At 45.5% G+C, this 14,277-nt stretch overlaps 2 long non-coding RNA genes across 4 annotated transcripts in view; one reads left to right on the top strand and one right to left on the bottom strand.

Moving 5' to 3' along the window:
* Nucleotides 1–1,865: 1,865 nt before the first annotated feature.
* Nucleotides 1,866–3,142, bottom strand: LOC110567523 (uncharacterized). Its single transcript, XR_002477925.2, has 2 exons — nt 2,083–3,142; nt 1,866–1,955 (listed from the first exon to the last, which is right to left on the bottom strand). It is a non-coding gene; the product is annotated as an uncharacterized LOC110567523 (long non-coding RNA).
* Nucleotides 2,341–14,277, top strand: part of LOC105709721 (uncharacterized) — a 29,651-nt gene continuing 17,714 nt past the window's right edge. For 2 of the 3 annotated variants that reach the window (XR_010337339.1, XR_001105572.3), the window contains exons 1-2: nt 2,341–2,395; nt 5,349–5,764. This is a non-coding gene — a long non-coding RNA (uncharacterized LOC105709721). Of the gene's footprint in view, nt 2,396–4,653; nt 4,710–5,348; nt 5,765–14,277 lie in introns of those variants that run through there. The other variant, XR_010337340.1, reaches the window with a different exon arrangement.

Below are 14,277 nucleotides of genomic sequence, written 5' to 3' on the forward strand. Positions count from 1 at the left end.
GGACCATCGCCTCTAGCTAAATCTAGCCTAAGAACAGCTACTCCTTGATCCGATCAAGCTCTTTTTCATATCTTGTTAACGAAGTTACACCAATACTTTCCCCTGTCATTTGCATTTTAAGGAACAAGGCCCTTAAAGGTACACTGAAGATGCATCTAGGTGGCTCAGGATACATGTGACTAAAGCACTGCTCTGCCCTTGCCTTTCCCCACACTCAGGCTCGGTTTGCTCTTTCTGTCTCTCTTTTCTGTCCATTTGGTCATCTACTACTCTGTTCTCTGAATAGAAAGACAGCAAGGTGCCTCAGAAAGTGCACTAGGAGTCAAGAGCTTGAGTATTTGGGTGCACTTTGCAACTAATTAGCCTGTCAGTGGCTCTTTATAACACTCTGTCTCATCATCTGTGAAATGACTATAATAGGTGGCAGGAACATTGTAGGAATCAAAATAGATAATCTATGTGAGAAATGCATGTGTTTAGAAAACTCCTCTGTGGTTATATTTCATGGCATACTTTTCTGAGAAGTGTCATCAGCCTATTTCACATCCCACGCCTTGTATTTATATCCTGATGAGCTACTACTCCTTTGTGCTACCAGGGCCTTCATAAATGATGAATGAATGAAGAGGGGCAAGACTGAAGGCAGAAAGACTACATAGAAGCCTTAGTATTATCCTCCACTGTTCTTTCTCTCACCCTCCACATCTCAATCCAGTAGCTCCCTCTTCAAAATATATCCAGAATACCCCATCCAGAATCACACACATGTGAAAATTAGAAAAGTATTTGAATGTCCATCAAAAGGGGAATGGTTGAATATATATATATGGTGGAGGGGGGGAGGCGCATGGAAAAACATTTTAAATAGAATATATACTGTGGTACATGCCTAAATGCAGCATATATATGGAAAAAAAAACATGAAGATGTACCAAATGGAGAAGAGTATATATTAAGAACCAGAAAGCTATACATGCTGGTAATGTTGCCAGTGGAGAGTGTCCAGGTTCTTGGCGTTTTGAACAAAGAATTGGACTAAACGCACAAACAAAGCAAGGAAAAAAGCAACAAAAGCTGAGATTTATTGAAAACGAAAGTATACTTCACAAGGTGGCAGCCAGTAGAGCACAGGGGCTCAAGAGCCATGTGCCAGAATTTTTCTGGTGTTTAAACACCCTCCAGAGGTTTCCTATAGGTCACTTGGTGTATACCCTATGTAAATGAAGTAGTGGCCCACACTCAGAGGCTGAAGTGAAGTCACAAAGGTTACACCCTATGCAAGCATCTGATTGGTTGTGGAAAGCAACCAATCAGAGGCCAAAGTGAAGTTACAAACTTACACTGCTATGCAAACTTCTGATTGCGTGTAGAAAGCAACTAATCAAAGATACTTAAAATTTTTCATCTGCCACGCAGAAAAGGTTGAGGGGTTTGTAAAGTGAGTAGCCTCCAGTCCTTTAGGTGGGTTTTTTCCTTACTTAGGTGGGGAAAGTTGGGGTTTTCCTTTTGATTTAGTTTTAGGAAGTCAGCGTGAATGGCCTTAGGTTCCCTGCCTCCAGACGCCTCTGCCTCAGTAACAGTTATTTTGTCTAGGGAGGGAGAGTAGTTTCAGAGGCAAGGTATGAAGATAATTTTTTTTATTATTATTCATTAGGATTTATTATTTATTTATTTTGAGACGATCTCACTCTGCCGCCCAGGCTGGAGTGCAGTGGCAATTACCTCTCCCTGCAGCATCAGATTCCTGGACTCAAGTGATTCCCCCCGCCTCGGCCTTCCACAGTGCTGGGATTACAAGCCTGGAGACTTCAGTTTTACGTTTTTGCAGTACTTACTTAGTATTAAGAAATAAAAACAATAAAGAGTGGGGGAAAAATATCCATTGGTTTTGAAACGATTTTTAGTCCCACTTCTGTCTTTAGAAAGTCACTTAAACTGTGTTTTGGCTTCCTCATCTGGAAGATAAAAATGGTAATAGAATTGACTTAGTAGGGTTGCTGTATGAGTTAGTGTATAAATGTTTACAATTACGCATGGCCCACAATAAACGCCAGGTTTTCTATCAGGGAAGTCCTCACCTACCGCGTAAAACAGGAAGGCGTGCCCATCTAGATCCGGGCCCCGGGTTCTCAGGCATTGTCATTGGTCCCAGCATATGACGCAAGGCGGGATTCATGGACGAAAGTGCTGTCAATTAGCAAAGGGCGGAAACCAGGTGGAGAGGATGGTCCTTTAGTGCCGCACTTGAGCGACTCGAATCTCTCGGTTCAGGCTTAGCTATTGCGCATGCGTCTGGTCCTCTCGTGGGTCCCGGCGTGCCCCGCGACAGCTTCCGGCGTGACGTAGTAGAAAAGATGGCGTGGCTGGCTGGTCTCTCTAGTGAGGACCTTTTCTGGTGAGGCGGGGCTCGAGGGTTGCGTCTCCGCTGTTTGTTCTGCGGCTCTGATTGCACCCAGGGTTCTTTGACGCAAAAACTAGCAGTGATTGCGTGATGCAGAGTGAACTGGATCCTCAGGGGACGCTTGGGATCGAGACAGCCCGGAGTGCCGGCTTTGTTGCCCTTCGGAGCTTCCAGTCCGTTCAGGTTCCCCAGTGAGGCCTCCTTTGAAGGGTTCGGTGCCTGTTGCCCTTTATGCTAAGGAAACGGTCGTTTCCTAAAGCCCCATTGCTCCCTTGTACTGAGCGGTGGGGACACGAAGACAGCACAGACACGTTGTTTACCCTCAGCGAGCCCCCAAACTGGTGAAGTGGGTAAACCCACCGGAAACAAATTCTAGTGTTAGCGGGTTAAACTGGCGCACGCTGAGAGACGTTACAGACAGGACCATAGAGTTCAGAGGATCAGGACGCTTCAAGAAGATGGGGGTATTGGTGTCATCTGTCATTATCCAAGACATCAGTCTTGTCTTTGATGGTGCACTCCTTGAGAACGTGAACTTTTTCTTCTGCATTTCGGATACGTAGGCTCAGGTGCCCTTACCTGGTTGGAAGAGATGGAGACCAGCTGTCCCTCGTGTTCATTATCTATGGAAAGAATGAATTAGGTCTTGGGGACTTAAGGAGGGAAATTTTTGGTGAGCAAAGGTACTAATAAGTTCCTAGGCTAGGGGTTCTCAACCAGCGCCCGACCCAGAGCACAATTGACAATTTTGTTGTCACAACTGAGGAGTACCACTGACATCTAGTGGGTGGAGGCCAGGGATGCAGCTAAACATTCTGCAAGGTACACAGGGTTCCCGCCCCACTCCCCAACCCCAAGAACTCAAAAAACAATCTGGCTCAAAATGTCAGTGTGCTGAGGTTCTGAAACCCTGCCCTAGAGTGATAGCAGAAATGGAGAGGGAGCAGATGTTGGAGACATCTCAGCCAAAGACCGATTTTGTCTCGTTTTGTGTTCTTTATAATGCTTAAGTGATGCTCAGTTGGTTAGGTCTGATGAGCCCAGTCTTCCTCTTATTTTTTCACCCATTCTTTCATACCTGGCAAATAAATATATTTAGCACCAAACACTATTCAAGGTGCCAGGATTCAGCGTTGAGCTGAAAAACCTTACATTCTGGCAGGGGGTGACAGACATTAAACTTGTATGTCAAGTAGTAATATATGCTATAAAGTTCCTGCAAGATGGAGTTTCTCTTACTACCGCCACATACCTTTTATTCACATCCTTCTGAGTGCCAAGCACTGGACTAGATACTGTACTCATATCATATATACTCTTTTCCTGTATCCTGAAAGGTGTGTATTATTTATTTTTTATTTTTCGAGAGAGTCTCGCTCTGTCTTCCAGGCTAAACTGCAGTGGTGCGATCTTGGCTCACTGCAACCTCCGTCTCTGGGGTTCAAGTGATTCTCCTGCCTCATTCTCCTGAGTAGCTGGGGTAATCCTGTTATAGGCACCCGTCACCACGCCCAGCTAATCTTTTTTTTTTGTATTTTAGTAGAGATGGGAGTTTCACCATGTTAGCCAGGCTGATGTTGAACTCCTGACCTCAAGTAATCTGCCCTCCTTGGCCTTCCAGAGTACTGGGATTACAGGCATGAGCCACCACACCCAGTCCTGCAAGGTGGGTGTTACTATCCTCAGATGATAAAAAGAGGATCACAGGAGTTGAATAATTTGCCACAAATCACTTAGTATGGAGTTGAGCTTGGACTCAGACAAGATTCACCTGAAGGAAAAAAAATCTGTATTATTTCCACTAGTTAACATATGTGTCTCATATGTTGAATGGGATGAGAAATAAATACCTTCTTTCCTAGAGTTGAGAAAGTGAAGTAGAAATGAACTTACACTGACCTCTTTCTGTTTCCAGAGTAGAGTTTTTATCAGACCTAGTAGGAGTTGTTGGAACTGAATTTTGAGACACAGATCAGCCTCAGATGTAGTTGAATTCCTCACCACTCCTCTCAGGTGGCTCATGGCAAAATCTAATGTCTCAGAGAAGTTGGAAACTTTAAGATCACTCACCAGCCCTTCAGATCCTAATTATCAGTGACTATCTGGGCCTCACAAGGCCTTCAGTCAGCTTTGGAAGCTCGGCTCTGGAAGCTGCACTGAAGGAGAAGATCCTGAAACTGAAACATTTCCTGACTCTTCTTCACAGGAAGAGTCAAGCCTGAGTGAGGGAGCATGATCCAGAAAGGAGTGAGAAGGAAATGACTTTGGGGCCAGATTTGGAGTTAGAACCTGGGAGACCAAGGCAATGGTGAGAAGGGGAGTATGTAAATAGAAACGGAGATCAGGTTGTAGAGGGCCTGGGTGAGCGGACAGACAGCATAGCAAGGTGGAGAAACTTGATTTTGCTGCTTCTGCTTAAGCACTTACTTATTTCCCTGATTGGTGTCCATTCCAGCTTCCCTAAGAGATCAGAATTTCTTCTTTGCAGAAAGGAGGGTAGATGGAGAGCAAAGTTGAATGTCATCGCCAGTCACCAAACATTCAGTAGACCCTTGCTTCCCCAGTATTAAGGATGGCAGATTTGTCTCCTATAAAATGCATCCTGGAGGCCGGGCGCGGTGGCTCACGCCTGTAATCCCAGCACTTTGGGAGGCTGAGGAGGGTGGATCACGAGGTCAAGAGATCGAGACCATCCTGGTCAACATGGTGAAACCCCGTCTCTACTAAAAATACAAAAAATTAGCTGGGCATGGTGGCGTGTGCCTGTAATCCCAGCTGCTCAGGAGGCTGAGGCAGGAGAATTGCCTGAACCCAGGAGGCAGAGGTTGCGGTGAGCCGAGATTGCGCCATTGCACTCCAGCCTGGGTAACGAGTGAAACTCCGTCTCAATAAATAAATAAATAAATAAATAAATAAATAAATAAAATGCATCCTTTCTCCTCTGCAGGTTATGTTCACCTGATCCTGCTCTGAATGAGAATCTCCTGGTTCTTGGCTGGGCCTGGTGTCTCACACCTGTAATCCCAGCACTTTGGGAGGCTGAGGCAGGCAAATAACCTGAAGTCGGGAGTTCGAGACCAGCCTGACCAACATGGAGGAAACCCCATCTCTACTTAAAACACAAAATTAGCCGGGCGTCACTGCAGGCTCTTGTAATCCCAGCTACTCAGGAGGCTGAAGCAGAAGAATCACTTGAATCCAGGAGGTGGAGATTGCAGTTAGCCGAGATTGCGCCATTGCACTCCAGCCTGGGCAACAAGAGCAAAACTCAGTCTCAAAAAAAAAAAAAAAAAAACGAGAGAGAGAATCTCTTGGTTCTTGAAAGGCCTGCTCTGTGATGGAGGAATTGCAGTGCCCAGCAAGGTATGGGAGTTTTAGTTAAGTACTCAGTGTCTGAGTCGCACCTCTCCCCCAAACAGATTAATACTGTTGGCTTTCTGCTCAAGACTGGGCCATAGTGGGACCAGCTGGGGACTGGGAACTATGCTGCACAGTGTGGCAGAGCTGTGGATCTGGAGTGGGGGTGGCCACGGACCATCCTGCACTGCTCTGAGCCAACAGGATCCTGATATGCTCTGTGTCCCTGGCAGCTGTGGTGCTGGGACCTTGACTACTTTTTTTTTACCCCCTTCTTTTCAACTCTTAGTTTTGGGGGTAAATGTGCAGGTTTGTTACATGGGTAAATTGCATGTCAAAGGGCCATGTGTACAGATTATTTAGTCACACAGGTAATAAGCATAGTACCCAATAGGTAGTTTTCAGTCCTTACCCTCCCCCCACTCTCTACCCTCTAGTAAGCCCCAGTGTCTGTTGTTCCCCTCTTTGTATCCATGTGTGTTTGTAAGCTCTGGATTATAAGTGAGAACATATGGTATTTTGGTTTCTGTTCCTGTGTTAATTTGCTTAAAATAATGGCCTCCAGCTCCATCCATGTTGCTGCAAAGGACGTAATTTAATTCTTTTTTATGGCTGTGTTACTATCCTATGGTGTATATCTACCACATTTTCTTTACTTCACCATTGATGGGCATCTAGATTGATTCCATGTCTTTGCTATTGTGAATAGCACTGCAATGAACATATGTGTGCATGTGTCTTTTTGGTAGAACGATTATTCCTTTGGCTATATGCCCAGTAATGGGATTGCTGGGTTGAATGGTAGCTCTAAGTTCTTTGAGAAATCTCCAAACTGATTTCCACAATGGCTGAACTACTTTACATTCCCACCAGCAGTGTATAAGCATTCCCTTTTCTCTGCAACCCTGCCAGCATCTGTTATCTTTTGACATTTAGTAATAGCCATTCTGACTGGTGTGAGATGGTATCTCATTGGGGTTTTGATTTGCATTTCTCTAATGATTAGTGATGAGCATGTTTTCATGTGTTCTTGGCCATGTGTACACCTGACTGCTCTTCTAATTCTGTTCTGCTCAGCTGTACTTGCCCTACTCCACGTTCAAGTGTTTAGCTCTGGCTTTCAGGAATCTCTGTTCCCACACCTCCGCTCACTGAGCCCATACAGGGATTTCTGAAGGGGTGAGGTAAGGTGTCAGCGATAGAGTTTTTCCCTCTGGGATTATGTGGGGAGTTGCCAAGCTCCTGTTAGAACCAGTGAAGCCCCCTTCGTCAGGGATTTTCCCAAAAGAAGAGGCAGAGCTCATACTCAGAACCATTCGGACCATAAGGCCTTATAGAGGAACCCAGTGACTCCAAGAAATGGAGAGACACAGAATCTCAGGCTGGAAAGGGAAGAATCCAGGGATGAGAGCTCATCAGTGCCTGTGACATAGACATGACCTTACAGTTTGTCATGACCAGAATTGGGAGAAAGAAACAGGTGAAATGGTGGTACAGCTGCCAGACTGAGACATCTCAGTTCCTTATTAAGCTTTATCATTTCCTCCAGTTCTCCCTTCAGAATGGCCCATTCCATAATAGCCCTTAGAAGGGTTATATCTTGGTGTTTTGCCCAGAACTCTTTGGGTTTCTCCATTAACTTAGCTACTGTGCCCAGAGGCTCCAAAAGAAGAACACCAGCAGGGCATTGAGCTGCATGAGTTCCTCTGGGGTGATCTTGCCCTCAGGGCTAGGTGAGACCACCACAGCCACACTGTGAAAGTTTCAGTGTTTTCATTACTTACAGATCCTCAAGGTAGGCAGGGTGACCAAAGAGAGGCAGACAGCAGTCTTCAGTCCCAGGTCTTGTGTAGTAACAGCAACAGCACACTTGTGGGAGAGGACTTCCTCTGTTTAAGGGTTATTTGTGGGTAGGATGTCCTAATTTCATGGGGTTACTTTCCATTGAATCCTTCAACCACTTCCAGCAGCAAAGGAAGTTGAACAGTTTGGCATGAGGTTGGAGTTAAAACAGGGCTCTTGGAGGGACTTCTTGTCTATTTTGGTCAGCCCTGGCCAGGCAACAATCAATTGTGGTTTCTTCATTACTCCTCAGATACTTGGGACATTCATGGTGATCTATTGGCACCCAAGGAAGAGAACCTGATTTTAATTTAGACTGATAAGCACATTTTCTGAACAGGTTTATAGGGGCTAGTTCAGCCTGGACAGCGTGAGCCTGAATCAAAAGATACTATTTTTTTTTTTTTTTTTTTTTTGAGACGGAGTTTCGCTCTCGTTACCCAGGCTGGAGTGCAATGGCGCGATCTCGGCTCACCGCAACCTCTGCCTCCTGGGTTCAGGCAATTCTCCTGCCTCAGCCTCCTGAGTAGCTGGGATTACAGGCACGCGCCACCATGCCCAGCTCATTTTTTTGTATTAGTAGAGACGGGGTTTCACCATGTTGACCTGGATGGTCTCGATCTCTTGACCTCATGATCCACCCGCCTCGGCCTCCCAAAGTGCTGGGATTACAGGCGTGAGCCACCACGCCCGGCTTTTTTTTTTTTTTTATCTTAAATGGAGTCTAGCTGTGTCACCCAGGCTGGAGTGCAGTGGCTCAATCTCGGCTCACTGCAACCTTCCCCTCCCAGATCAAGCACTTCTCCTGCCTCAGCCTCCTAAGTAGCAGGAATTACAGGTGGCCCACCACCATGCCCGGCTAATTTTTTTGTATTAGTAGAGACGGGGTTTCACCATGTTGACCTGGATGGTCTCGATCTCTTGACCTCGTGATCCACCCGCCTCGGCCTCCCAAAGTGCTGGGATTACAGGCTTGAGCCACCGCGCCCGGCCTCAAAAGATACTATTAATACCAGAGGGCTAGAAGATCCTATGTGGATGTGTCAGGTGGCTTGGCCGTTGAGAAGGAATGACAGTAGAGCTGAAACGGTCCAGAGCCCAGGTATCCAACAAAGGCTAAGAATCAAGGTGAGAGGGCAAAGAAGGAAGGTGTGGACAAACGAGTGAAGCCCCACTGTGTGCTTGGCCAGCCCCAGAGAGCTCTCTGCTGGTGCTTGGGGATATGAATTCTACTTCTGAAATGTCCTTTTATGTCCCATCTCCTGTCCCTTGGTCTAATGTCTTGACTTGTTAAAAAAAAATCCAACTAGGGATTTCAACAGACATTACCTCGATGGTAAGTGGGGGAACTGGGTAATAAGTGAGATCTCTGATGGGTCACTTTTCCTTTTTTTTTTTTTTCCCTTTTGAGACAGAGTCTCACTCTGTCCCCAGGCTGGAGTGCAGTGGTGCAATCTCAGCTCACTGCAAACTCTGCCTCCTGGGTTCAAGTGATTCTCCTCCCTCAGCCTCCTGAGTCGCTGGAATTACAGGCATGCACACCATGCCTGGCTAATTTTTGTATTTTTAGTAGAGATGGGGTTTCGCCATGTTGGCCAGGCTGGTCTCAAACTCCTGACCTCAGGTGATCTGCCTGCCTCAGCCTCCCAAAGTGCTGGGATTACAGGCTTGAGCCACCACACTCAACCTTTTCTTTCTTTTTAAATGGGTCACTCTTTGCCTTTTCTACCTTTAGACTGTAAGAATTTCTCTTTTTTAAATTTTTTATTATTATTTTTTTTTAGAAATGGGGTTTCACTATGTTGGCCAGGCTGGTCTTGAACTCCTGACCTCAGGTGATCCTCCCACCTCGGCCTCCCAAAGTGCTGGGATTACAGACGTGAGCCACCATGCCCGGCCCTAGACTGTAAGAATTTCTAAGTGAAAGTGAAATGAAAGTAATGAAAGGTTTTGGAATTAATTTGACCTATGTTGAAAATCCAGCTTCTCTCCCTTGGAGCAGTGACCAGGTCTTCCGTATCCCTCTGTGCCTGGCACATTATAAACATACCTGGGCAAAATAAATATCAGTTTCATCATATTATATTTAATGAACAAATGAATTCACTGACCGACTAAAGAATATGGTGTTGGGAGAATTGCAGATGTAGCCATCAGTAATGCTTGTTTAAACTTGTTTGGCGCTTATTTATCCTTCCTGGTAAAACTTAAGACATACCCAGTAATAGCCGGCGTACGTGAAGCATGTTTCGTGTGGTAGGTTATATGTAAATGGTTAGCACACATGAAAGCAGTTGATCCTTTAAACCCCTCTGAGAAGTAGGTATTGTTATCACTGACTGTAAAATGAAGAGGCTGGGCTCAGAAAGGTTAAGTCAGTCATCTAAGGACACACAACAGCAGGTGATCACAAAATTAGAAATTAAACCTGGTTTGTCTCACTCCAAAGCCCTCACTATGACACTATCCTAACACTTATTGGTCACATCTGCAGAGCTGGAGGTTGATTGTCTGATACTGACCTTAGGCCCCAGTGTCCTCTATCTCTAAGAAAGGGGTTGATGGCTCTCAAACAGGGATAACCACACAGAAGCACTTGGAAAACTGCCTTAGATGGACAAATCAGAACCTCTGGTGGTAGCATCTAGGAATCCTCGTTTAAAAAGAGAAATTATAGATCAGTGGAAAATGTCCAGCTCTTTTTACTTAGTCACTAGGCAAGTCACCTAACCTGGTAGAGCAGGTATGAACTGGGGCTACCAGGAAACCAAGACATTACTTACAAATCTCCATGAATCCTCAATCTATGAAAAACTCCAGACTTGCCCCTGGAATGCCCAACTGTAAGGGTAGTGGTGGAGCAGTTGTAGGAGTGCAGCTTCCTCCAGCCTCCAGCACAGGTCAACACGAAGTTCACAGCTTTCAGGCTGACTACCATGGGCAATGGTGGGGCCACTCGCCAGAATCTTATGTTCTCTCTAAGTGAAGAACACTCAGTCCTCTTGGTCTTTACCCAGAAACGAAGTTACAGTTGAGTCTATTTTGAGGACTGCGAGGAGCCGAGGATTCCACCTGTGATCAAGTAAGCTATGAAATGGACATGAATGTGCCAAGATCCCAGAAGTTCTGGGCTGTTCCTAACTGAACTCACAAGAGGCAGCAGAGCGGTAGCAAGAGGAAAGGAGAGTGAGGTAAGGAAGCTGGAGGCGCCCAGCTCTTGTTTGGCTCTGACCACTCAACAGCCACCATCAGCTGAGGAGCCATGGTAGAATTGTGGACCAGTGACAGCCTGTAGGCTCTGCCCAGCTTCTCTGGGTTGCAGTGAGACTATTGATCCAGTGTACAAGGAGTGGTTAGGAATCTTTGGAGAAAAGGAATAGAGTCAATTGAAAACTTGTATCAACTAGTTAAAATGTTTCAGTGAGGGAAGGAGGTATGGAAACTGTGGAAAGCCCAGTGTGTAATTTACCAGGGAATAACCTGCTTTTTTAATGGGCATCTGAAGGGCTGCACCAAACCTGGAGGGTAATATTGGACATAAGAGGAAATCTGTAGACTTCAGGTGTTGCCTTTTGTGCAGCCTACTTCAAATATATTCTCAAGTGGTTAGTATGGTATTGGGCTTGTTAAGCAATGGAAGGTCAAATGGTGAGGGCCTGTGATCAATGGACTGAGAGAAACAGCCTGAGCTGTCATTCTGGGTGTACCCTCCCGGTGGCAGGTATGCACTAGGGTGCTGAAGAAACAAAAGACCTTCCTCACCATCCTTAAAAAACAGCAGTTTCATGAAAATGCCTAACCTGTTACTGATAATGCAAGGTGCTCAAAACGATAGCTGTGCAGGCTGAAGAGCTGGGTTATTTGCAGATCCAGAGCCGTGTCACAGCAAGGTCAAGTGTCTCCAGACGAACGTCACAAGGAGAGCTGCGGCCATGTTCCAAAGCCCTGTGCCCTCCATGAGGAAATGGACTAGATGACACTGAGGAGCCAACCTGTCTGGATTCCTAGTTCCCAAGACCCAGCCCAAAAGCTAAGTAGTAGTAACCATTCTCTCCTAGAAGAGTTGCATAAAGGACTTGGTAAGAAGAGAGCCCTCTGCACCTTGGGAAATCCGGATTATAATTCTGTCTTTACTGTGGATTGAGCCACAAGACTGCTGTGTGCCCATCCTTCCTCCCTCTAAAATGTGTTTCTGTTTCTATAAGGGGGATGATAATCTGCGCTCTCTCTCAAAGATACCACTGAGAGGGCTTGCTTTCCATCTGGGGTTGTATCTCTTCCTTCTTTCTGTGAATTACTTTTCCCTCCCTGACCTTCATTTATATGAGCTTTACCCATTGTCCCAGATAATGATAGGAAAGCCCTAGAGTAGATGTAGACGGGAACTCTCTCCCTCACCTCCATAACCTATCACCATCACATTATGTTGACTATGCCCCCAAAATGTACAAAACCCACCCACATTTTTCTGTATCCACTGTCATCACTAGCCTAGACAACTGAGTTTCTAGACATCAGAGCTAAGAAAGTCTTAACTGGTCTCCTTGCCTGCACTTTTAGCTCTTCTGACCTATTTTCTACACAGCAGCCAGAATAAGAGAATTGTGTCATTCCCTAATTATTCAGTGGCTTCCCATTATACTTGACATAAAATCTAAACTCTTAGCATCGCATGTGATAATAAAGTCCAGTCAGGAAACCAGAAGCCATTCTTGGTATTTCAAAGAGGGGACTTAATAAAAAGAATTTGTAAAGAAGGTGTAGTAGAACTGGAAAAAAAAAAAAAAAGGAAGGGAAAACTACAGTGACAGGGATAGTAACTGTAGGAAACATGGAGTCAGGGGAGCACAGAGAAAGGGTTGGGTTTACCAGGGCTTGGAAGCTTGGAAGAGAGGCCCTGCAGAACTGGGACTTGGATTTGGCAAGGGTGCTGGGGGATGGGAGCTGGGCAGTGTTGCCTGACTGGTGCTGCTACCTCTGAGGGGTCCAATTAGGCTGCTTCTGGAAGAAGCTTTGTTCACTGCTTTTTTTTTTTTTTTTTTTTGTCACCCAGGCTGGAGTGAGTGGCGTGACCTGTTAACTGCAACCTCCGCCTCCTGGGTTCAAGTGATTCTCCTGCCTCAGCCTCCTGAATAGCTGGGATTACAAGCACACACCACAATGCCCAGCTAATTTTTTGTATCTTTAGTAGAGACGGGGTTTCACCATGCTGGCTAGGCTAGTCTCAAACTCCTGACCTTCTGATCTGCCCATCTCAACTTCCCAAAGTGCTGGGATTACAGGCGTGAGCCACTATGCCTGGCCTGTTCGCTTTTTTTTTTTTTTTTTTTTTTCAAGATGGGGAATCTTGCACGCTGGAGTACAATAGTGATCTTGGTTTACTGTAACCTCTGCCTCCTGGGCTCAAGCCATCCTCCCACCTCAGCTTCTCAAATAGCTACAGGCATGCACCACCATGCCAGGCTAATTTTTAATATTTTTTTTGTAGAGATGGGGCTTTGCCATGTTGCCCAGGCTGGTCTCAAACTCCTGAGCTCAAATGATCCACCCGCCTCAGCCTCCCAAAGTGCTGGGATGACAGGTGTGAGCCACTGCCCTGGCGCTCTTCACTGCTTTATATTTGGCTCCAATACCTGGTATATTATAGGCAATCAGATATTTCCAGAATAAATGAATGTGTTCTCCAACGCTCACCTGTCTACTTCAGGTCATCTGGAGTGGCTGACAGGCAAGGATTGGAGACTCTAAAGGTACTTGTTTTCCTTTTTTTGCCCAGCAGATGAGAGGACGAAGCAGCTTGGAGGGTGGAGGCAACCTAAACATGTAAGGAGTTGAACACTTGCATCCCCATTTCCCTGGCCACAGTATGCCCAGGAGTGGCAGGAGCCTATTAGTGAGGGAACACAAAGTGTCTATTTCTTTATCTCTTCCGTTGACTTTCACTGGCTCTCCTCATTTATCCAACCACCTTGTCTGAGGTTATGTCCAAAGTCCATTAGTAACTAGTCCACTCCTGGGCTGTCTCCCCTTCCCCACCATGAATCACCAATGAAGTCATGGTGTCCCAAATAGGTCACATTCCAGCCTACCTCTTTTTCGTGGTCCTTTGAAGATATTTTCTTCTGAGTCGAGCAGAGGCTATGAAGTATGTGACTCTAGGAGCTGTCCCGCAGAGCTTCTCCTTAGGGCCATGCTCAAGGACAGTGTATGCAGGGAAAAGCAGTGGCCTAGGCAGAGCTCAGTGAAGAAACACAAGTATATTCTCCTCTTCTGCCTTTGCTTTTCCTTCTTCCCCTTAAATTCTCATTTTTTCTGGCTTTGAAAGTAGTACATTCTCCTTTGCTTATATTTAACTTTTCCCACTTAGAAAAAAGTGAAACTTGCTGCCAGCACTCATTTAATTTCATATAAACATGCTCTTTGAGGCTGAAGTAAATGTGACTGATTTTCATTGTGAAAATAATATATAAAAACTGTTCTTGGAGTTATTTCTAAGCAGAACTAACAACAGAATTGCCTGAATCAGCAGAATTGTCTATTTCAGAAAAGTCAGATTCATCAAATAGTTCTTTGGCCAAAAACTGTTAGAGAATGATGTTAACATCACATGTGAGAATGCTACGTTTCCTAGGATTTGACTTTTTCAGCGATCGAGAATTACTATATTTTGAAAAAGG

Source organism: Aotus nancymaae, unplaced genomic scaffold (genome assembly GCF_030222135.1).
Source record: "Aotus nancymaae isolate 86718 unplaced genomic scaffold, 86718_ANA_hifiasm-v0.15.2.pri h1tg000049l, whole genome shotgun sequence".
NCBI lineage: Eukaryota > Metazoa > Chordata > Mammalia > Primates > Aotidae > Aotus > Aotus nancymaae.